Below are 24,524 nucleotides of genomic sequence, written 5' to 3' on the forward strand. Positions count from 1 at the left end.
CCTTTTCGACTTGACTGCTAAATTGAGTCTTATTCACCAACAGGTTTTCGACGCATTGCCAAAACCATCAGAGAGTCCAGGCCATCAGCTGAAACCGGGTGATCAGGTGGTCATCCGAAATTTTGCAAGAACGAAAAATCTTCAGCCCAGATTTATTGGCCCGTTCCAAGTCCTGCTAGCAACGAGAACTGCTATTCGTGTGGCCGGAAGAAGAAATTGGATCCATACAACACACGCTAAACGTGTGCCTCTGCCACTTCCTTACGACAACTGGGTAAAGAAAGGAATCGGTGCCTCTGAAACGGAACAAGTCCCCAGGTTCATACCTTTCAGCGATGCAGAACTAATCACGGATTCACCGAATTCTGACTCTCCTCCTGAAACGGCTCTTTTGAACCCTGAACATTTGCCATCTGCACCAAAAGGACATTTGCCATCTGCGAACGTGAACATTGCAACGTCAGCTGAAAATATATTGTTTCCAGATCAGACAGCTCCTGCAAAACTGAGATACAACTTACGTTCTCGCAATATGGACAAATAAAGCAGGAAACTGCCTATTTTCAGATTTGAATTTGCTATACATTGCCTCCAGCCAGGAAGTTTGCTAAATACTCTGTATTGTTTCTTTTTGTTTTAAAATTGCCTTGCCGTCTGGGTAGCCGTAGGGTCGTGGCTGTGTGCCTAGTTGAATCTGCGGGGGTCAGACACAAGGTCGATCTTTCTGTTAGTTCTGGGAACTCCCAGGGCTGATAGAGGCATTTTCATCTACGTACACATCATCAGTGGTCGCGAACGGTCGTAGAAGATGGAGCTTCCTGAGCTGCAACGAGAAAATGTAATTTATGTTCGCAGAAATAGACTGTACAGAATACTTCACAGCAAATGCTTTCTAATGCAATGTGCAGTTACATTTTTAATTGTTTTGATAACGTTGGTGGGTGGAATCATCTTTGGTGTACATTTGATTTTTATGCCAGTAACTACAGTACCTCCCCTTGATCCTACTACTTCTACGGTTTCTTCTATGCATTCTTTTCACTCATTTCCTGAACACGAACAAGCTCGACGCTCAGAATTTATTAACAATACATTTGTACAGCTCTTGCATCAACACCAACTGGTAGTTAATACTACAGACTGCTGGGTGTGTGGCTTGATACCTCACACTATGGATAAAGGCATTCCCTATTTAGTCTTGCCTTTTAGCTACAATGGATCATTTCAGGCCTTTCAGACCATTTTTTCATATGCTCTTGAGACCTATCCTGCGCGTCCACCACGGTCCACTAAATACAACTCAGCCAACAAAGCTTTAGTCCAGGGAATTATTGACATGATTAAAGACGTCAATAATACTCCATCTTACCCCAGAGATGAATTACGGGTGTATTTGAGTTGGAACTCTACAGAGTATCGCCTTAGTTTGGGAGAAAGCAAGCGTAAAAGCTCCACTTCAGTTTGGGTCGTGCCTCACCGAGGTCAAGTCTGTTTGCAAGGAAATGGGAGAAATCCGAGAGCTCAGCTAGGGAGGAGTGAGTGCGTTGAGACTTACGTATTTCCGTCTAACTCCTCCCCTGCCTTTCTGACTGCTAGGGGTACCTACTTCATCTGTCAGGACAGAGCTTATACATGGCTGCCTGCTGACTTCTCAGGTTCATGTTATATTGCTCGATTGTTACCTCCGACATACACTGCTTCTTCAGATTATCACAAGACCAGAGTAGCACGAGGTGTCTTCAGCAAGGAAGATACCGCTGGTCAAGAAGCTGGAGACTTTTTCAAAGGTTTCCTTCCGTTTTGGGGGCCTATGGCCAATAGTAGAAATCTACGTCAACTAACACGGGTAGTTGAATCTACTATTACAGAAACTGCTGGTGCCCTTAGTAACTTAACAGCTGAGCTTCAGGCGGACCGTCTCATGACGTTGCAGAACCGTATGGTTCTAGACGTAATACTTGCAGATCGAGGTGGGGTATGCAGAATGATCCAATCGAGCTGCTGTGTCTTTATTCCAAATAATGCTCCAACAGTCTATGAAGCAATCTCTAAGCTACACAAGATTTCCGACTCTATACACGTAGATAAGGGAAACTGGTCCTTCATGGAGTGGTTTTGGACTCTGGTATCAGCGTGGGGATGGAAGGTTCTGATGGTCATTGGTGTCATCCTAGTATTTCTGTTCTCGTGCTGTCTTATTATCCAATGTGGTCCCGCTCTGTGTAGTCTCTGTGCTGCAACCTGTTTCAGAAAATCACCTGCATTAGGAGAAAAGGCACGAGACAGGATGATGATACAACAACATGTCACTGACCTAATGAGCATAGAATTAGACTCTGACTCTGATATAGACTGAGTAATTGCCTATGTAAGGGCAAAAGGAGGGTCTGAGGTTCCGTGACGATTTTACTCGTGTTTGTAACATTGTCGTAAATACATAATTTTGGTATCAGTGGACCGCAAATGATCCATTTAGTATATCCTGGTGTTTTCGCTATGCTACGAGCAAGAGCACTCCTGTTACCAACACAATTGTGATTTACCCATGGCATCCATCTTAGAACACGGAAGCCATTTTGTATTCCTTGCCCTCACATAGTCAATGGACACGCAATGACCTCTTTTCATTTAAGGACACGTAGGCTTTAACCGGCGATTCACCTTGCTAGTGACACGTGCACCTTAGGCCAGCAACGCTGTGGCAGCATGACTCGGCAAGAGCGGCCTCCCCAGCCTGAGGCCAGTCCTGCTATACTGGTTCTTGTGTTCGTTGGCCTGATCATGATTAGGCGGCTGAAGCTGGTAACCGTGCCCATTTACGACCCACAAACATTTCTTATCCTGTCTTTCTATCTTCTACACCTGGCTCTGCTCCTTTCCTTCTGGGCCTTTATTAGGGGGAGGTAACGAAATTTACGATGAGGCGGTCCGGGTCTTGAATGAAGAATTGACATGGGATTATGATGGACTAGTGGGAACCCTTCATTCGTAATGTTTTGACATCAGATACTGTTGACGATTCCTGTGCAACGCCAAATATTTATTGTTTAAGACACGAATGTTTAGAACTGTGGTAACATGTAAAGAATTTGCCCCGAGCAGAATATTTAGTATATAAGGAACAACCCTCTTTGTACAAATCGAACAGGCTCCTAGACACTGCCCGTGTGCAGTTTCTGTGACTTCTGTGTCCCTGCAGTAATAAACCTTTGGTCTTTGACGCCACCATCGAGAAGCCCGTGTTTCTGTTTGTTTGTGCACCAAGACAGGTTGAACTCCGGGGTCTTCGGGTGTTGTCCCTGACACCTCTGGACGGAACCAAAAAGTCCAGAACTCCACCGACACCGTCTGCGGGGTGAGCCTCGATCAGAAGGACTTGGGCCCCCTCACCGCCAAGAGTCACAGGCAACTTTTTGAAAATGTTCACCCACCTGCGGGTGCAGGAGAGGAAGGGGAGGAAGGCGAGGCCATCCGTCCGCCACCCATGTGGCAAGATGGCCCAGGCACCCCGTGAGTCAGACTGCACCATTGTGAGAAAAATACATTGCCAGGCACTCGGCCTGGGAGTCCCCCACCCACAGGTAAGGAAGGGGGCTCCCAGTGTGACAGGAGCAGGCAGCCCCACAGCCGCAGGCCCGTCCCGGGCACACCGGGAGGGACTACACAAGTCTTCAAATCCCTCGGCCCGACCGCACGGGACCGGGTCAAACCGGGTACTGGGTACTTGGCAATGAGGGAGGGTCGCTCCACCTGCACGTCAGCCGTCCGTCGCCCCGAGCCATGCCGGCAGGCTGGTAATTAGCCCACCACCATCCTCACCTGGGTCAGATGCACTGGTAGGGAAGAGCCAGGTGGCTCCCCAACCCACACACCTCCTACCGAGAGGAGCCAAGGTCCCCTCACAGGCCCTGGGCCCCTTCTCTTCCAGGCCACCCTGCTGCGCGAGAAAGGCCACTCCCTGCTAGCCTGGAACCCGGTCGGGCCGGACCGGGACTCGAGCGTGGAAGGGCCCAGCCGGCGCCAGGGCCTTTCAAGGGAGGGGTTGTACCAGCTCGGGGATGCACTGCCATTCGGTTTCCCCCCACCCGAGTGGATGTCGTGCGGGTGAACTTGGGTTCTGCCTTGTAGAGGAAGAGGGGACAGGGACTGCCACCATCCCCAGCCCCTCACACGTCGGTCAGGCCCTCCCCAGGGGGGAAGAGGCCCTCTGAAGTCCTGGTCCTCACCCAAGCACCCCTTGTGGCGGCGGACCATTCCGCCAGCCGGGGTGCACCATGGCAGGGCCGGGCCCTGTGCGTAAGGTGTGTGCTTTCAGGAGGCGGACGAGGGCTTCAGGCTGGCACCATCGGTCACTCGGGCCGCTCCGCCGCTAATGATCCTTCAGCAGGTTCACCTACAGAAACCTTGTTACGACTTTTACTTCCTCTGGATAGTCAAGTTTGATCATCTTCTTGGCCCTCTGCCAGGGCCATTGCCGACCCCGGTGGGGCCGATCCGAGGACCTCACTAAACCATCCAATCGGTAGTAGCGACGGGCGGTGTATACAAAGGGTAGGGACTTAATCAACGCGAGCTTATGACCCGCACTTACTGGGAATTCCTTGTTCATGGGAAATAATTGCAACCCCAATCCCTATCACAAACAGGATTCAGCGGGTTACCCGCACCTGTCGGTGAAGGGTAGACACACGCTGATCCGTTCAGTGTTGTCCCTCTAAGAAGTTGGACACGACGCTGGGGGTCGCGTAACTAGTTAGCATGGAGGAGTCTAGTTTGTTATCAGAATTAACCAGACAAATCGCTCCACCAACTAAGAACGGCCATGTGCCACCACCCACAGAACCGAGAAAGAGCTATCAATCTGTCAATCCTTTCCGTGTCCGGGCAGGGTGAGGTTTCGCATGTTGAGTCAAATTAAGCTGCAGGCTCCACTCCTGGTGGTGCCCTTCCATCAATTCCTTTAAGTTTCAGCTTTGCAACCATACTCCCCCCGAAACTCAAAGATTTTGGTTTCCCGGAAGTTGCTCAGCAGGTCATGGGAATAACGCCGCCAGATCGCTAGTCGGCATCGTTTATGGTCGGATCTACGACGGTATCTGATATTCTTCGAACCTCCGACTTTCGTTCTTGATTAATGAAAACATTCTTGGCAAATGCTTTCGCTTTGGTTCGTCTTGCGCCGGTCCAAGAATTTCACCTCTAGCGGCACAATACGAATGCCCCCAGCCATCCGTCTTAATCATGGCCCCAGTTCCGAAAATTAACAAAATAGAACTGGAGTCCTATTCCATTATTCCTAGCTGAAGTATTCAGGCGACCGGCCTGCTTTGAACACTCTAATTTTTTCAAAGTAAACGCTTCGGACCCCCAGGACAATCAGTCAAGAGCATCAAGGGGGCGCTGAGAGGCAGGGGCTGGGACAGGCAGTAGCTCACCTCGCGGCGGACCGCCAGCTCGATCCCAAGATCCAACTACGAGCTTTTTAACTGCAGCAACTTTAAAATACGCTTTTGGAGCTGGAATTACCGCGGCTACTGGCACCAGACTTACCCTCCAATGGATCCTCGTTAAAGAATTTACAGCTAGATTCATCAAAGTCCCGATTTGCGAGTCCTTCATAGCGATTATTAAGAAATCGCTATTAAGGACTTGCAAATCGGGATTCATGTAGAAATCGTAAAATAAATTGCGATTCCTACAGCCTCCTTATTTGCGATTAGCAAATTGCTAATCGTAAATAAGGAATAACTCCCCATTCATTCCTATGGGCGTAAATGCCCATAGGAATGAATGGGGAGTCAATCCTTATTTGCGATTAGCAATTTGCTAATCGAAAATAAGGATGCGATTTCAAGGGTGCCAGGGGTGTCCAAAGGACACCCTGTAGCACCCCTGAAATGTGAATTTACACTGATGTTGTGCACACACATGTCAACATGCAACTTAGAAAAATGCATTTAGATGCATTTTTTCTACGTTTTCGCTATTTACCACAAGGTTTGACTTCGTGGTAAATAGCACTCCTAAATTGCGAATTCGCAATTTTTAAATGTTTCATGAATAGCATTTAAGGAATCTCTAATAGAGATTCCCTAAATGCTAATCCTCGCAAATTTGCGAATTCTTTATTAGCAATTTTTGCATTTGGGATGATGAATCCCAAATGCAAAAATTGCACTCGCAAAGGGCCAGATTCTCAGAATCTGGTCCTTTTGCGAGAGAATTTCGCTTGATGAATCTGGCTGTTAAAGTGTACTCATTCCAATTATAGGGCCTCGAAAGAGTCCTGTATTGTTATTTTTCGTCACTACCTCCCCGAGTCGGGAGTGGGTAATTTGCGCGCCTGCTGCCTTCCTTGGATGTGGTAGCCATTTCCCAGGCTCCCTCTCCGGAATCGAACCTTGATTCCCTGTTACCCGTGGTCATGGTAGGCACAGAAAGTACCATCAAAAGTTATAGGGCAGACATCCGAATGTATAGTCGCCGTCAAGGGGACGTGCGATCGGCCCGAGGTTATCTAGAGTCACCAAAACGGCCGGGCGAGCCCAGATTGGTCTTGGTCTGATAAATGCCCGCATCCCGGGAGGTCAGCGCTCGTCGGCATGTATTAGCTCTAGAATTACCACAGTTATCCAAGTAACAGATGGAGCGATCAAAGGAACCATAACTGATTTAATGAGCCATTCACAGTTTCACTGTACCGGCGGTGTGTACTTATACGTGCATAGCTTAATCTTTGAGACAAGCATATGCTACTGGCAGGATCAACCAGGTAGCCACACCTGATGACGGGGTGGGGACCGCATGCCCATCTCCCCGACCGGCAACCTTCGCGTAACCCTCCATCTCTCGGGAGCCTGCCTGGGGAAGGATTTACAAAAAGGGGGTGGTGATGAACAGAGTGTCTGAGTTAAACAGACCACTCTTACCCAGTCCAAAGATCAGGGCTTGATCCATCACCGTTATTTATCTCACTGCCCCATCCCAGCTCAGAACCTGGCTATATGCAAATCAGTCTGTCCCTGGCCCAGTGCATCATGGGAACAGGGCAGACTAAACTACCAAGCCAATTCTTCACCAGAAAGGAGACAAGCTACCGGGGACCGGTTTCTGGCATTTCAGCCTTTTCAGCCTTCTTCGGCCCGGCTTGTTTCCTTCCCAGTGTAAGAATTGGCTTTTGTAGTTTGGTTTGCCCTGTTCCCATCATGCACTGGGACAGGAACAGACTAATTTGCATACAGCCAGGTTCTGAAACTGGGATGGTGCAGTGAGCTAAAAAACGGTGTTGGATCTGGCCCTGATCTCTTGACTGGGTGAGAGCTTTCTGCTTAATTCAGAGACTCTGTCCCTCACCACCCCTTGTTGTAAATATTTTTGTCCACCCTAAGCGTGGAAGGGTATTCTCAGATGTGAGACCCTTGCTCATTGCACCATCAGGATTCAAGCAAACCGGGCCGAAGACGGCTGTAATGCCAGAAACCGGTCCCCGGGAGCTTGTTTCCTTCCCAGTGTTAGAATTGGCTTTTGTAGTTTGGTTTGCCCTGTTCCCATCATGCACTGGGACAGGAACCAACTAATTTGCATACAGCCAGGTTCTGAAACTGGGATGGTGCAGTGAGCTAAAAAACGGTGTTGGATCTAGCCCTGATCTCTTGACTGGGTGAGAGCTTTCTGCTTAATTCAGAGACTCTGTCCCTCACCACCCCTTGTTGTAAATATGCCTGGGGAAGGAGCCCACCCGCCTGGGCGGGAGGGCTCGCTGGAGGGGTGTGGAGCGGTGCGGTCGCATGGGCACCGCGGGCCCAGCCGTCTCCCCCGGAAGGGATAGGCAGGCAGAGGCGCAGCCTAAACGAGAGGCAGGGGTGCTGGGGCCTGGTGGCGACGGAACCACTCAGAACGATTGTTTCGAGCTGCTAGGGAACCATGCTGGGCAGAGAGGGTTGACGGCGTGGCGCACAGGGACCACAGACCTACCGGCCAGGCAGCATCCGAGAACCTGGCGCCACCCGACCCCTTCCGCTCGGGTCAGACCACTGGGGGGCACAAACTACCAGGGCCACTCGGCCTTCGCTCTGCTGGGTAGGGTGAATGACCTACCGCCATGCGGCAGACCCTCCTTAGAGTCGGACGGTCCATGCGGGGTGAAAGCTCTTTGCCTGAAACAACAGCTGAGGCTGGCCAAGCATTCTATCCCTAAACGGACCGAGAGTGCCCAATCGATCAGAGTACAGAAGGGGCATCCCCTGGCAGGCCAACCTGTGCAGGGGGTTTGATGGCTTAGTATCCCCTGCCTGCCTGATGCCGGGGCAAGCAGGCTCAGAGAAAAAAGACCATCGCAAAGGGGCCCAAGACTCAGGTGCGTACCCGGGCCCCTGGGGGCCCTGGTGGGTGGGGCCGGGTCCTGCTTTCCCCTGATTCAGAATCGCCGGAACTCATGGAGGGCTGACTGACCCTCTCCCTAGTAATCCGGAGGAAAATGACCCCCCTTTCTTGTAATCCGTGTACACGAGGTGACAGAGGGGACCCAAGGTGCAAAAGTACACGACCTCCTGGAGCCCTCGCATGGGATCCGGGAGGCAAATGGCACCTCATTGAGACTTCCAGGGAAGTTCGGCCAACTGGTCGCCCCATAGGAAAGCATTGCGGGTGACCAGATGGTCGAGGGGATCAGGTGACCAGATGGCCGGGGAGGAAAGGGAAGCCATCTGGACACCCTGTGCCCCAACGAAGGAGTAAGCGGGCGCCGGTGCATGGCAGACCGGAGGCCCAGGGCACCAGCTGGGCCCCAGCCATGGAGGCTGCAATGGCGACCCGACAGGCCCTCCGACCCGGGGCCCACGGACACCTTGACAAGCAGGGGAGGCCTGCACAGGATCGATGGACTCCTGTCCTGGGCCCTTGGTGGAGCAGCAGCCCTGTGAATAGGGCCCAGGGCCCGAGCACCCGGCCCGGGGCCCAGCTGGGCCCCTGGACCCAGCCATGGCTTCCAGGCCCGAGGCACAGGGACGCCTCCCCGGGCCCTCCGGACCGTGTCCCGGGCACCCTGCCATGTGGCAGGACCCAGGACAGAGCCCAGGGTGGGGAGGCCACCCTCCCCCGGGGCCCTCAGGGGCCCCGGATAGAGCTCCTGAACCCAACCAAGCAAGGGGAGGCTCCCCAGGCGCAACAAAACCCCATCCCGGGCCTTTGGAAGTGCGGCAGGCTGGGGGACAGGGCCCAGGGCCTGAGCACCCGACCCGGGGCCCGGCCGGGCCCCTGGACCCAGCCGGGACTCCCAGGCCTGGAGGCGCAGGGTCACCTCCCCGGGCCCTCCGGACCCCGTGCCGGGCACCCTGCCATGCGGCAGGACCCAGGACAGAGCCCGGTGTGGGGAGGCCACCCTCCCCGGGGCCCTGGACCCAGCCCATCAGGGGAGTCTCCCCAGGCCCACCGGACCCCATCCATGGGCATCCTGCCACGCGCCAGGGTCAGACCCAGGGCTGGGGCGGCATCCTGCCCATCCGACTGAGTACCGCTAGGGGGAGAGGGGTCCCAGAGTACCTTGTCCCTAGTAATCCGGAAAAGGCTACCCCTCTTTCTGGGGACCTGTGCGTACCACGAAGCTCAGGGGACCCTAGCCGTGAACGTGCCCAACCTCCGGGAGCCCTGGCTCGGATCGGGGAGGCGAATGGCACCTCATCGGGACTTCCAGGGAAGCCCGACCATCTGGTCGCCCCATTGGAAAGCATTGCGTGCGACCAGATGGCCGAGGGGAAAGGTGCGACCAGATGGCCGGTATCGAAAGGACTCCCAACTGCCCACCCCGAGCCTTCGCGGTAGGTCTCCTGCATGCCCACGCAGGGCAGGGCTCGGGGACCCCAGCTGGGCCTTAGGCACGGGGAGGACCACTAGAGCACTTGGGCCCGGACGCCCGGGGGAGAACTGCCCTGGACCCATGGAGCCCGTCCCGGGCAATCTGCCATGACGTTCGCCCTGGAGGAGGAAGCCCCGGATGCCTAGGAAGGTGTTGCCCAAGCACAGCCCATCTGGTCCCTGGCAGAGAACCGCCAGCCCGGGAGGAGTGTCCGGGCATACCCTGCCCCTAGTAATCTGGAGGAAGGCTACCCCTCTTTCTTGGAACTCGCACACACCGAGTGACGGTGGGTGCCTCAGGGCGCAGATGCGCCCTACCTCCTGGAACCCTCGCGGGGATCGGGGTGGCAAGTGGCCCCTCATCGGGACTTCCAGAGAAGTTCAGCCATCTGGTCACCTCATTGGAAAGCATTGGGTGCGACAAGATGGCCGAGGGGAAAGGCGCGACCAGATGGCCGAGACCGAAGGGACTCCCAGCTTCCAATACCGAGCCTTTGTGGTAGGGCTCCGGCCTGCCCACGCTGGGCAGGGCTCAGGAGCTCTGCTACCCGGGGACTCTAGGACCCCGGCTGGGCCGCAGGCACAGGGAGGACCACCGTAGCTCTCACGCCCGGGGGGGGACTGCCCGGGACCCATGGAGCCTATCCCGGGCACTCGGCCATGCCTTTGGCCCAGGAGGAGGGAGCCCCAGACGTCCGGGGGAGGACTGCCCGGGACCCATGGAGCCCGTCCCAGGCACTCGACCATGCCGATGGACCTGGAGGAGGGAGCCCAGGATGCCTAGGGAGGTTTTGCCCAGACATAGCCCATCTGGTCCCCGGCAGAGAACCGCCACCCCGGGAGGAGTGTCCGAGCATACCCTGCCCCTAGTTATCCGGAGGAAGGCTACCCCTCTTTCTTGGAACCCGCGCGCAGAGAGTGACGGAGGGGACCCAGGACGTGGATGCGCCCGACTTCCTGGAGCCCCCGCTGGGATAGGTGAGGCAAGTGGCACCTCATCGGGACTTCCAGGGAAGTTCAGCCATCTGGTCGGCTCATTGGAAAGCATTGGGTGCGACCAGATGGCCGAGGGGAAAGGTGCGACCAGATGGCTGGGACCGAAGGGACTCCCAGCTTCCAACACTGAGCCTTCACGGTAGGGCTCCTGCCTACTAACGCAGGGCAGGGCTCAGGGTCTCCTCTTCCCAGGGACTCTGGGACCCCCGGCTGGGCCTCAGGCACAGGAAGGACCACTGGAGCCCTCGGGCCTCAACGCCCGGGGGAGTACTGCCCGGGAACCATGGAGCCCGTCCCGGGCACTCGGCCATGCCGTTGGCCCTGGAGGAGGGAGCCCCGGATGCATAGGGAGGTGTTGCCCAGGCATAGCCCATCTAGTCCCCGGCTGAGAACCGCCAGCCCGGGAGGAGTGTCCGGGCACACCCTGCCACTAGTAATCCGGAGGAAGGCTACCCCTCTTTCTTGGAACCCACGCACACAGAGTGACGGAGGGGACCCAGGGCGCGGAGGCGCCCGACCTCCTGGACTCCTCCCTGGGATCGGGGAGGTGAATGGCATCTCATCGGGACTTCCAGGGAAGCCCGGCCATCTGGTCGCCCTATTGTTAAGCATTGCGTACGACCAGATGGCCGAGGGGAAGGTGCGACCAGATGGCCGGCATCGAAAGGACTCCCAGTTGCCCACCCAAGCCTTTACGGGAGGGCTCCCACCCCGCCTGCCCTTGTAGGGCTCCGGGGCTGCAGGGCTCAGGGCTGCAGGGCTCCGGGGCTGCAGGGCTCGGGGGCTGCAGGGCTCGGGGGCTGCAGTGCTCGGGGGCTGCAGTGCTCGGGGCTGCGGGGCTTGGGAGCTGTGGGGCTCCGGGGCTGCAGGGCTCCGGGGCTCCGGGGCTACAGGGCTCAGGGGCTACAGGGCTCAGGGGGGCTCCAAAACCCCACTCTGGGCCTCAGGCATGGGGAGGCCCGGAAGCTCTCCTGGGGCCCAGCCGCCTGGGGGGGGGACTGCCCGGGAGCCTTTCAGATCTCTGGGGCTCTACACCAGGGACCCTTGTCCCTGGGCAGATGGACTCTTGGCAGGCCGTAGGACGGGGTCCCCCAAACACAGGCCCTGGGGTGGGTCCCTGTTTTCCTACCCAACCAGACCGGGGGGATCAGGGAGTCTGTCCAGGCAGGAGGGACCCCTGTCCTGGACACACGGACCCTCAGGACATGCCCTCGTTTTCCACACATTTTTTCCAAAATTCTGCATAGTGTGCGTAGTGGCGCTACGCAAACTATGCCCAGCCCTATTAAAAAGCTGCCACCTCATACCTCCCGCCCCCCCAAAAACCCCAAAAGGACAAAAATCAACATGAACAAATAAACATTACTAGAACCATTGCTAGGTCTTCTCATGGGGCTAAAACGCCCCCACATGGACCAGGGGGGACAACAGGCCCAAGGACCCAGTCCACGCCCATCCTGGCAACTCTCTCAATTGCGAATCATCTTCGTATTAATGAAAGTCGGGCCAACCCATAGGACCTTATCTAGGGAGAAAATGTAGCAAGTACCTTGCAATAGGAGTAAGTCAATTAGTTGTGAATTGTAAAACAGGGCAAAACTAAAGGTAAACAGCATATCGGGCTCCTAACCCGCATTTTGAAAAAAGGATACAGCATTGTTCTTACGCACGGAGCCCTCTTAGTCTATGACGAGTTCACATCTTCAGTAGAGGGCCAGGACCCCTAAAACGAGGAAGAGTGCAAGGGTGGAGACTCGTGATGACGGGAAGGCAGCGGCATCACCACTGCAGCCATAGGAATCGACTGAGACAGCAACTGCTTTAGAGAATGTTCATAGGTCTGCGCAATCCACTGCTGGTGCATATGAAAGGTCTCACTTTCGCCTCCGGGTAGTCAGCATCCATCATCGACGGCCTCTACACAAACTTGTCACCCAGGTGGAGATTGATTGCGAGCTGTGGGGGGGTCCCCAGTTTTGCCTTGAGTGGGGTCATCTTCCTCGGAGGGGAGGCCTAGGAACTCTAACCCCTCCTTTAGCTCAGTAATGTGGCGTCACTTGTACTGGAATTCAAAACTGAGCCCAAACGGGTAGGTCCACTGATATCTGATTTGGGGGTATCCGGCCTGAACAGTTGTCTTCGTGCAATGTAAACGGTGCGACATCCTGATATATGGTACAGGAATGATCCTGAAAGGAGATGGAGTTCTTCCATCGGGCCGCCTGTAGAACCACTTCCTTGACTTTATAGGAGTGGAACTTTGCCAGAATGTCGCGGGGTCTCCTCTTGTCGCCATTCTGTGCTGGACCCACCCGATGAACCCTGTCAAGCTTTATCTTCTGGGGGCTCAGAATCTCTGCAAAGAGATCGTCCATAAAAGCCTCTAGGTCTGGCCCTTCCGTCCCTTCCTCCAGGTCTCTAACCCGTATGTTCTCTCCCCGCGCTCGGTTCTTCAAATCTTCAGCCTTTAGTTGCGTCTGGTGTAACTGCTCCTTAAGAACCCGGACATCTTTGCGCATCTCGGTAGTGTGCTGCCCTTGTTCCTGGTGTTGCGCCTCCAGGTCCAACACTGTAGTGCCCACAGAGTCCACATTGTGTTGGAGAGAGGTCAGATGGTCAGTCAAGTCAGACCGCAGTTCGCCTATGGAAGATTTGATGTCCTGACAAAGTTCTGTACGCAATTCAGATTTAAAGAACTTAAACATGGTCAGCAGGTCTGCTTTCGTGATAGCCATAGTTGTCCCTTCCGTGTCACCTCGTAGCGTTGGGCGCTTGTCGATAGTCGCAAAAAAGCCTGATAATTTGCTGAGCGTCTTGCTTGTCCCTTTCTTTGGCGGCATAAGGATGAGGCCTCACAAATCTTCGCAGTTCCGTCCGTATATTATAGGGACTCCAGGTATAGCCCCCACTGTGTTACAGAGGGAGGAGCATCAGAAGACTACACTGCTACTGGGTCTCCCCTCAGTACAGCAGTAGCACCGCCCTTGGCCCACCGCAGGCCTTAATGGTTAGTGTTGAGGTGTCATCAAAAATGCCCCATCAAGTTGAGGGAGCCACTCCAAAAGAGGGTCTTTGGGTATGGAGGAGGCCGCGTGTGGTTTGCAATTTAGACTGGGGAAACAACCAGGAGTTGAATGCACTCCCCCTTGCCGAGTGTGTAGCCGCTAAACAGGGGGGTGGCCAGAGGTGAGACTTTCGCCCGGGATCACTGACTGGGTGGCGCCATGATCGGGGAGACTGAGAATTCCCTTGGGGTAGAAGTGCACAAGGGGTTCATCCACTCACTCCCGGGTATTGCCGCTCACAAACTCGCAGTACTTGAAGAGGAGACCCCGCCACTCATCCCTCCAGGCACGCTCCCCCAGCGAAGCAAGCATTCCTCCGCAGAGGCAGGGAGTCATTCCCTAGCATTCACCGCAATTTGGGGGCAGTACGGCCGCCATCTTAAGGTTAGGCATGCATTATAGTGAGGGCCGCAAATTCCTCCGTGCTCAGCCACCCCTCAAAGCACTCCTTAGGGCTTACCGCTGCTGTCTGCCAGTCTCTGGTGCATCCGCTTGGGGCCAGACCGCCCTGCGCTGCTCATGCGAGCCGGGCCGATCCCCATTCCAGCCGAGCTCTGCCCGCCATTTTATTTCTCTCCGAATATCCTTCCGGGAGAGATCGCCACAGAAAGGAACTGTTGCTGGCACTCCGGGGACAGCAGACCAGACTTCACAGATGCCGCATATCTTCCACCACAGGTAGGCTCTGTTTCCGACAATTCAGGCTCTGGGAGCTGCCAAAACTTTCCCTGAGATGCCGCTCGGACCGGGAGCCGATACGGTCTATGTCCGATCGGCCATCTTGCTCGGCCACGCCCCGCTACCTCAATTTGAATGGTTTTGAAAAAGTGTTTCCTGAACCTAGATATATACTAGGGGTCTCGGTCGGATATAATGACCTGTGGAAGACCATGTAGGCGAAAATTCTCTTGTATGAAGATTTTTCCTAATTCTTTTGCTGTAGGTAGTTTTCTTAAAACAGTAAAATGTGCCATCTCTGAAATTGAGTCTACTGTCACCATAATGACGTGGTTACCTGCAGAAGGGGGAAACGAGGAAATTTAATTAGTGGATATGGAATGCCATTGCTGGTGGATCAGGCAGAGGTTGGAGCAACCCTACAGGCTTAGTGTGAGGGGTTTTGACCAGAGCACAGATAGGTCAGGAGGATACATAGGCCGCAGTATCTTCTCTTACTGATGCCCACCAAAAAGAGTCAAACACTAACTGTAACTCTAGATTATTTTTTAAACCACGGTGAGCAGCAATGGGAGAATCATGGCTCATCTGTAAGGTTTCTAGCCTTACCTTTTGTGTAGGGAGGAATAGTGCCTTCCCATAGTATTAGTATTTATCATGTTGGTTAATCTGGTCATTCAGCTTCCTCCACTCTTCTTGGTTAGGGAGATATATTCCGATTGACCCTTATCAAGGAAGGATTGAACCGTGCCAATGATTTGTTGCAGCTCATTAATGTTTAGTTGTGGAAGAGTTGGACTTTCTGGAAAACAACGGGATAGGGTTGTCAGATTATTCTGAGAACCTCTTTTATAGGTAATGGTAAAGTCGTATAGGCTGAATAGGTAAGCCCACCAGGCCTGACGACTGTTCTGAAACTGAATGCAATGAAGAACTTGTAGGTTTCTATGGTGTGTTCTAATCTCGAACGGCTCCTTAGTACCTATTATAAACAGTCTCCACTCACAACAGGCTAACTTCATGGCTAACAGTTCTAGTTCAAGAACAGAGTAATTCCTCTTGAAATCTGACAAGATGTGTGACAAATAAAAATCAGGATGTTCCAGCCCATTATCTTCTTGTCTTTGGGGGAGAACAGCCCTAATTGCTCTCTCTAAAGCATCTGTTTCTACAATAACCTTCTTTGTGGTATCAGGATGACGTAAAATAGGAGCTCAAGTGAATGCCTGTTTAAAAGATTGAAAGGCTCTTTTTTTGCGGCTTTGGACCATTTGATTCCCTCCTGAAGAATTTCCTTATTTAAAATTTGGGAAATAGAGCATGTTCGGTGAGCAAAGTTGACAACAAACTGGAGATAGATTTTAGTCAATCCTAGAAAACATTGGGTTTCTTTGAAGGTTGAAGGTAATGACCAGTCTAAAATAGCCTTTACCTTTTGTGGATCCAGGGCAATCCCCATCTTGTTGTTCCGATAACCAATAATATCACTTTAGGCGTGTCGAATTCACACTTTCAGGTTACAGAACAAACTGTTTTGTGTAATCTTTGAAGGACTTGAGTGAAGTGTGAATGATGCAGCTCTGGAGCAGCAGAATAGACCAGAATGTCATCCAACTATAACGATCTGGTTTAGAAGATCCGCTCACACATTATCCATAAATCTTTCAAAAATGGATGCCGCATTGGCCAGTCCAAAGGTCACAAACAAACCGATATTTGAAATGGTCCAATGGTGTTCTAAATGGGGTTTACTACTCACTAGGAGCCTAACTCTCAGGGGGAGGGTCTGGTCTTTGAAGAAGAGGTTGTTGCCTTGAGAGACTTGTCTGGCTTAGCAGAACTCCAAAGAGCAGGTGGTCCCTCCAGAGAGTACTTGAGCCAGGTGCAGAAGACTTGTCTCACTCTTGAAGGGCTGAGACAGTTGGTTGTCAAACATGGGGAGGGAGATGTCAGTTGTACCCATAAGGTATACTGGGAGGAGGGAACCCTGTATAGTGAGGCAAAGCATCCCAAAACAGGGTCAGCCAGGAGAATGACAGTCCCCGAGCAGTACAGAGTTCCTCCTAAACATAGCCCATGATATCCCCTTAGCTGGACTTTTGAGACAGACCAAAACTTAGGACCGGTTGGTCAACCATTTTTATTGGCCTCAAATGTTTGAGACAGTGAAAGAATATTATCATTCCTGTGCCACCTGCCAAGCCAGTGGCAAACCATAGCCTCCCCTGATACCACTTCCTGTACTGGGGACTCCCTTTTAGAGGGTGGGGATTGACATTGTTGGTATACTAAACCCACTTACTGTCTCTGGGCATAGGTTTATTCTGGTGGTTGTGGACCATGCAACTAGATATCCTGAAGCAATTCTCTTAAGGACAGTTACAGCCCTTGCAGTAGCTAAATCCCTACTTTTACGAGAGTGGGTTGTCCAAAATACGTCATTGAAGATAGAGGCACAAACTGTCTATCTGTCTATCTGAAAACAATGTGGGATGAGTGTGGGTTGACTTAGAAGTTCACCACACCTTACCATCCACAAGGAAATAGCCTTGTTGAAAGATTTAACAAGACATGAAAGGCGTGATTATGGGTTTACCGAAAGACTCAGGAGAAGATGGGATGTTCTTCTCCTATGCCGACTGTTTGCCTACAGGGAGGTTCCTTAGAAGAAAGTAGGTTTTAGTTTTTTTTTAGCTACTCTTTGTCCCCTGTCAGTGGTCGTTTACGTTTCGTCAGAGAAGGTTGGGAGAGGCCTCTCAAGGAGCCCAAACAGAACATCTTAGATTATGCATTAGGCCTCCAGTCCAGGGTAGCAGAATATTTGTATTTTGTATTTGTATTGGTTATTTGTAGAGCGCAACTATCGCTCCGGAAGGAGCATCCTGGCGCTAATAAAACAAAGTGCATACAATTACAGGTACAGAGTTAAATGGCTGTCATTACATACTCATCTGGAAGATTGAAGATCCAGGTTTTCAGAAGCTTCCTAAACTCGTTTTCCTGAGTCAGCAATCTAAGGTGTTTGGGCATTGCATTCCAGGCCTTGGATGATAGGAAGGTTAGGGTCTTACCACCCTTGGTTTTATAGTTGAATTTGGCCAGTTTGATTAGATTTTCTGCTGCGGATCGTAATGTCCTAGTTGGATTGTAATGAGGGAAACGCCTAATAAGATACTTCGGGCCGGTGCCATTGAATGCTCGAAAGGCGACAATCAAGATTTTAAATAAAATCCTCTTGTGAAGGGGCAGCCAATGTAAAGTCTTTAAGGCAGCTGACGCTGAGGATTTCCTTGGCAATTTAAGGACAAGTCTGGCCGCTGCGTGTTGTACGCTCTGGAGTTTTTTTTGTGTGGTTTTCTTAACGCCGGCCATCAAACCATTGCAGTAATCCAAACGTGCGAGGATTAGAGCCACAGTGACAGCTTTTCGTGAGTCGATGGGCAGGAAGTCGAAAAATTTCTTTAAGGATTTGATAATGCTAAAACAGCTTCCTGCAACATTCCTCACATGTTGGTCAAATGAAAGCTCGGAGTCAAATAAGACCCCTAGATTTCTTGCTGATATTACAGTTTGTGGGGGAGCAGGAGAGTCTTCGGGCCACCATTTACTGGGACAAAAATGCTGGGACTTTCCCATAGGAAGAATCTCTGTTTTATTTACATTGCATTTAAGATGGTTTTTATCCATCCAGAGAAACAAATCCTTCAAACAGTTCTTGAGGTTTTGTTCAGCATTGGTAGAACTCTTCTCAAGAGGTACAATGAGCTGAGTATCATCGGCATACAATGTTACAAGTATGCCGTATGATTCAATGAGGGAGATGAGAGGAACCATGTAAATATTGAACAGGAGTGGGCTCAAAATAGAGCCCTGAGGGACTCCTGACAATACCTTTTTTTCCTTAGCAAGGAAAGGGCCTAATGCAATTGTTTGTGATCTCTCCGTCAGAAATGAGATGATCCATGTCAATACTACCCCTGAGATTCCAATATCTCTGAGTCTCCCTATCAATATTGTATGGGAGATGGTGTCGAACGCAGCTGTGAGGTCTAATAAAATTAGAACAGCGTTCTTTCCTTGGTCCTGCAAGATTTTTATGGAGTCAGTGAGTTCAATCAGGGCTGTTTCTGTGGAATGGTTCGGCCTAAAACCCGATTGTTGAGGATGTAGGATATTGTTGGTCTCTACGTATCTTTTTAGTTCTTTGTATACCATCTGTTCTGTAATCTTGCCCAGAACTGGGAGAAGTGAAATTGGGCGTAGATTGGCCAACTCTGTGGGGGATTTGTTGGGTTTTTTCATCAGCGGTTTTACAACTGCTTGTTTCCATTGGCATGGGACTATACCTGTATTAAGAGAGGTATTTACAATCTTGTTTATCAAAGGATTGACCACTTCGATTGCCTGAGGAAGAATTCGTGGGGGGCACGAATCAGAAGGGGCACCTGATTTGCAAGCAAGATTACTTCCCTGGTTTGGGTTAGTGACACTGGTGTAAAGGTGCAAAGACTACCAGTTGCATTTTCTCCCTGGTGAGAGGGGATCGAGGGCTGATAGACTTGAGGAATTGGGAAACCTTTTGTATCAGGTCAATCTTTTCCACAAAGAAATCTGCAATTTGATTGCAAAGTTCTGAGGAGGGTGGAATTTCCGGCTGTAGGGTTTTTGAATGCGTAAAGGTCTTTACGTTGGAAAATAATGGTTTTTGTTTTTGTTTTGCTTCCTTTATAGCGTTAGTGTAATACTCCTTCTTAGCGATTTTAATAGAGGCTAGATATATTTTCCTCTGTTGGACATAAAGGATTCTGTGGGCAGGATCGTAGGTTTTACGCCAATTGCGTTCACCTTTCTTACATGATAAGTGGAGCGCTGCCAGTTCTGGTGTGAACCAGGGGGCATTCCTCTTTCCTCTTTTTTCCATTCTACGGGGATATTTCGGTGGAACGCGTTTTGTAATCTCTTGCTGCATCCAGCTGTGAAAGTGTATTGAATCTTGTTCAGCATTGCCGGACAAGTTGGGAGTCTGAGTTTGTATTATGAGTTGAAGTTTAAAACTGTCTTCGACCTTGGTCCAGTTTATATTATTTACTGACTGTTGACTCAATTTCAATGAGTTTGGGAGGCGTGACGTTTTGATGCTAAAAGGAATCAGACTATGGTCTGTCCAAATTTGTGGGATGGGTGTGTGGATATTCAGAAGGGGAAAATTCGTGCATATCCCGTCAAGGATATGGCCTGCTTGATGTGTCTGTTCCGTTACCTTTTGTTGTAAATTGAAAATCTCCAGGGTTTGATGGAAATTAAGCACCTGAGTGTCTAGTATAGATTCCAAATGTAAATTGAAATCTCCCAGAAGTGTGAAATGAGGGTAACGGAGAAGGAGCTGACCTAGGGCACATGAATACATGAAGAAGGCAAACAGAAACTTAGAAGTAAGCCAGGAGCTTGTTAAGCACTGGTATGACAAAAGGTCTGCTATGGTGGAGTACAAACCTGGATAATTGGTGCGGGTGTTACAGGCTGTGGCACCCAAAGCCGTTCAAGACAGATGGAGTGCCTTACCCCCATCTTGGAGAAGAAGAGGGAAGTCACATACCTGGTGGACCCCAAGGAACCCCCATAGGGTAACAAATGTGAATAGGCTCATGCTACATCATGACAGAGCAGATATCACAATGTTTATGGGACAGCTGGTGGAGAAGACGAAGAAAGTGAACCTCTCCCAAACCTGCTGTCAACCAGTAACAACGATGGTTCAGTGGAGGGAGTAGTTCTCTCTTCAATCTCGACAAACAGCAGCAGAAAGACTGTTTCAACTTGCTTGCAGTTTGCTGGACGGTCTCCAGGTCTGACAACATGCTGTACCCATGATGTGGACACAGGTGAGAGTTTACCTTTAAAAAGTAAGATTTACAGACTATCAGATTACGTCAAGGCTAGTATTAAAGCTGAAGTTGCTAAGATGCTAGAATTGGGGGTGATTGCGTGCCCTGGTATTCTATGGGTGAGCCCAGTGGTTCCAGTGTCCAAACCCAATCCAAAAGGGACAAGCATTTACAATGCAACAGGTCTCACAATGACATTATTTTGAGCTATTGGCATTGTAAATGTCATTGGTTTTTTTGTCCTTCGTGAAGCATTAATCAAATGGTGTCATGCAAAATGGCAATAGCTCAATTTGCTGTAATTGCGAAATCTATTTATTGCCTTTATGCGGGTGAGTTTTGTATTGTAAATGGTACTGGCTTTTATTAATGTGATTTTTTAAATCACATTAATCTAATTCATTAAAAAAGTTAATACCCACTCATTTTGGAATAAGGACTCTGAGTGGATATTAGATATACCTATGTATAGTTACCATGACTGCAGTTACAGGTGTGATATTACTATCACTGCATATATAGGCGTGAGATCAGTATTCCTACAGATATAGGTGTGTTATTATTTGTTTAGATAGGTGTGAGATTACTATCACCGCTGATACAGGTGTTATCCGCACATTGACAGTGTTAGAATCATTAGCCTGTCAACAGCGGGACAATGGTGACTTTTGGCAATGTCCACCTGGCTCAATCGCTATTCCCTTAAAAGCCTAAGCGTTCCCATTGCCCAGTCATCTACAATATCATGTACTTACTTCCAATCCCACTGCTTTGTGCCCGCATACGGGAACAAGATTTAGTGCCCACACTATCATGTCTTACGACTACAACACAGGTGATAATAAGTAAAAGACTTGGCTTAGTTCTATTTGCCTTATTTATCAATCATGCCCCCTCCCCTCTCCGTCGTGCACCGTAGGTGCAAGAGCATCCCTACAGGACTGGTCATAAGCTGTGTCCTCATCTTCAGGGTTCAAACCATAGAGCCCTGACCTCATCATGTGGCCCCATTTCCAAACTGTTGTGCTTGATGCCAATTCCATACCACCCTACGAAGTACAGATGCCCCTCTCCTGTCACATACAAACCGTAAGTTCTGGCACAATTCTGGGCGCTGCCAAGTTCGTTGGAGCCACTATTCCCCACCAGGGTGTTGGTTTCCTCCCAGTCAATAGCCTCTCCATCACTGTCGCTCCTCTCCCGCTTCTGTGGACTCTTCTTGTGGGTGTGGGGGTGCCCGTGGCCTCCTCCACCACTGTGCGAGTTGCAGTGGCCGGCTCCCCATGGAACATACACAGCCCTACCAGGTTGACAAGCAGTCCGCCTGCGCCCAACCATATCACCACCAGCGGCTGCTCGATCTCGTGCGCTTTGCTGAAGCAATCAATGGCCTCCAGCATGATGGTGAAGCAGAGGGCAGTCAAGAAGATGGCATTGACCAGCGTGCCCATCACCACTGCGCGGATCCAGCCGAAAGTGTTCTTGTCTGTGGCCAGTGAAGCGCGCAGCGATAAGGGCCACCACCAGCGCAATGACATCGGACAGCATGTGGAACGAGTCCAAGAGCATGGCCAGGGAGGCGGTCAGGTGGCTCACCTCCACGGTGAAGAAGATGAAGGTCAGTGCCAACATGCACATCAGCAACACTATGTTCGGGCTGCTCGCCATTTTGCAGCAGTGGTTTGGGGGGCCCAGGGCCCTGAGGGGTAATGGAAGTCTGCGGCTCCGTCTAGAGTCTTAGTTACACCGGCCGCCGCTGCGCACACCGGGTCTGAGCCAAGACCGAAGGGGCACGCGTCCTCTGGCCGTGGCGGCCGAGCACAGTAAAGCCCCCAACAGCCAGCGTTTGACATCACGAAAGGCTTTCTTGGCATCACAAAGCTGTACGTATCTTACTAGTATCAACTACAGCAGCGTTCGCACCCTCACAACTCTGTAGTCGTACACAGAACTCTTGGCTTGGCAGCAGTCCGACCTCCTCGGAACTGACACTTGTTCGCTGCAACTGGCACTCAGGAAGAAGAAAAACAAGCTGTCCGAAACATAAGCTGGCAGTACACGCCTCCTGAAGATAAGAAAGTCCTTCACAACAGCCGAAAGGCAGATGATCCGGTCCAGATTGGCCAGACGAATAGGGAAAGGGCGGCAACCAAAAAGCCTCAGTTCCAATCGGAGGCCTCTGTTTACCATAAATGAAGACACCATCCAATGAAAATGAGGGGCGGGGCTCCGAGCCCCCTTCTGAAATCTCGTCTCTAACAATAGGTCTCGCAATGGATCAGGGCATGTGCGCTGCAACGCTAGGCGAGACCTAAAATACCTGCAATGAGATTTTGTGCTAAATGACTAGGGTCAAGATCAACCAGTTTCCTTCATCAGCAGCCAACTCCTCCCCAGATCGCAGGCTGCAGCACTGAAGTGCCCTTGAGCGGGAGGCCTTTGCTGTGATTCAGTTCCTGAAGAAGCTATGGCCCTACTTATCTGGGACTCACTTCACACTTCAAACTCACCACAGGCCTCTCAGATGGCTGATGCAGATGAGAGAACCCCAAGTTGTTGAGGTGGTCCATTTGGCAGGGAGCTGTATTTTGTTAAGTAAGACATAATTTTAATATGTTTTAAACGGCAATCCTTCCAATTTGTCATTTTGCTGTAGATAAAGTTAGTAGCACCAATGGCTAACACAGAGTTAGCAGTTTCCACCCCAACTTGGTTAACTCCTGAATGGGACTACCTAACAGGGTCATGTACGGTATCAAATCAATCATGGCATTAAACACGACATGATGCTAAGATCACATTTATTACCAATATTAAAATATAAACAACTTTTAAAAAGATGCCACCCTGTACGCCAGAAAGCCCACCGGCCTCATTAAGGCTCTGGCACACAGACAGCTTTCTGTCTGCCTGGGGAGACATGTGAACGGCTCCCCGGCACAGGAGCAAAGGCAGTTGCAGCAGAGTGAGGTTTTACCTCCTCTCCAAGGATGGCCACTCAGAGTGTCAGCCCAAAAGGCAAGCTTCAAAGGTGAAGCCGCCTTGTGAGGGAAGTAGCAGCAACACCCCAGAGCAGGACTTTAACATCCGCATGGACAATCAGGAGATGACCGACACAATCTCTTTATTGGAATCTATGGAAGCCCCTAATCTTTTCCCGCATGTCCGTGCCCATACGCACAACAAGGGCCATACCCCCGATCAAATCCTTGTTAATATTTCTATTCAAACTGATGCACCCTTGCCTCTACCTTGGGCCGACCATTTTTTAATTGGTTTTAAACTACCGAAACTATTTAAATCCCGGTAGACCCAGATGAGGCAGGCACCTTTCACACACAGGCCTTTGCATAGAATCACGACAGAAGCCTTTAAAGATGAGCTGGCCAGGCATCCAATGTTGCTGTGTGGTAACAGAGAGGGATGCAGAATCCCTCGACAATTGGGTTAAGCAAGGCACGTGGGCTCCTTCAACACTACCTTGTACAGGATAGAAAGGACGGTAAACATTTGGAAAAAGCAAGGATGAAAGATTTTAGTGAGGTCTTGGCGCCTCTGCCCCCTCTCTCTTTTGTTTCCCTCTCTCTCCCCTCTGCCTCTCTCTCCCCTAGCGCCGGGACACTCTGTTGAGTAGCTGTGCACTCTATAAATCCTTGCTTAACATAACATAAGAGGATGCCTTTTGCTCATGCAGACGAAGTGGAGACTGGGTGAAGCGGAGAAAAACTCGCCCACAAACTGGTTCTACCATGAGTGTGTCGTTCTCTGGCAGCCACACCTCTAGGGCAGGCTACCAAACTCTTAACGGCTGAGGAAGGGTTGTGCCATCTGGAAAGGGGCAAGAATGTGACAGAGGGCACACATCACAGGAGCTTCATCTCTAGATAGGAAGGGACCCAGTAGCCCATTGGCTAGTGACCGCGTGGTACCCTCAGGGCACTTTCCTGGGATAAATATGGCACCTGTGGCACTCTGACCCTAATATCACACTAGAATTGGAGAGAGGACCAAATGACTGCCCAGCTGCCCTTGGACCTGAAAAGCTTGT

At 51.1% G+C, this 24,524-nt stretch overlaps 1 protein-coding gene and 1 pseudogene across 2 annotated transcripts in view; both read right to left on the bottom strand.

The window, feature by feature from the left end:
* The window catches only part of LOC144764077 (uncharacterized), an 86,194-nt gene that overhangs the window by 38,086 nt on the left and 23,584 nt on the right, over positions 1 to 24,524 (bottom strand). The window lies entirely within an intron of this gene.
* On the bottom strand, positions 4,371 to 6,775 carry LOC144765515 (18S ribosomal RNA; annotated as a pseudogene).

This window comes from Lissotriton helveticus, chromosome 6 (genome assembly GCF_964261635.1).
Source record: "Lissotriton helveticus chromosome 6, aLisHel1.1, whole genome shotgun sequence".
Classification (NCBI taxonomy): domain Eukaryota; kingdom Metazoa; phylum Chordata; class Amphibia; order Caudata; family Salamandridae; genus Lissotriton; species Lissotriton helveticus.